Source organism: Eimeria mitis, genomic scaffold, assembly GCF_000499745.2.
Source record: "Eimeria mitis Houghton genomic scaffold, Emh_scaff5453, whole genome shotgun sequence".
NCBI classification, from domain to species: Eukaryota; Apicomplexa; class Conoidasida; order Eucoccidiorida; family Eimeriidae; genus Eimeria; species Eimeria mitis.
The window spans coordinates 230-709 of record NW_013573725.1 but is presented as its reverse complement, the minus strand read 5'-3'; positions in this window follow the sequence as shown (position 1 = coordinate 709).

Below are 480 nucleotides of genomic sequence, written 5' to 3'. Positions count from 1 at the left end.
CTCTCGTGTCAGTGTCTCCTCTCTTCTCGTGTCAGTGTCTCCTCTCTTCTCGTGTCAGTGTCTCCTCTCGCATCAGTGTTTCTTCTTGTGCTGCTGCTGTTGCTGCGACAGCAGCAACAGCAGCAGCACAAGAAGAAACACAAAAAAAAGATATGCGGGGAGAGACACCACCCCTTACGGTCCCTCATCGAGGGGCTTCCGTGGCTGGAGCCGCCGCAGCTTCATCTGGGGCGACTCTGTTTAGTTTGTAGCCAAGTTATATAATCCGGATAGCTAGCTAGAGGCCTGGCTAGCTATATGTCTAGCTAGCTAGGGACCTGGCTAGCTATACGTCTAGCTAGCTAGGGACCTGGCTAGCTAGATATCTAGCTAGCTATAAGCCTGGTTAGCTAGATGTCTAGCTAGCTATAAGCCTGGTTAGCTAGATGTCTAGCTAGCTATAAGCCTGGCTAGCTAGATGTCTAGCTAGCTAGAGGCCTG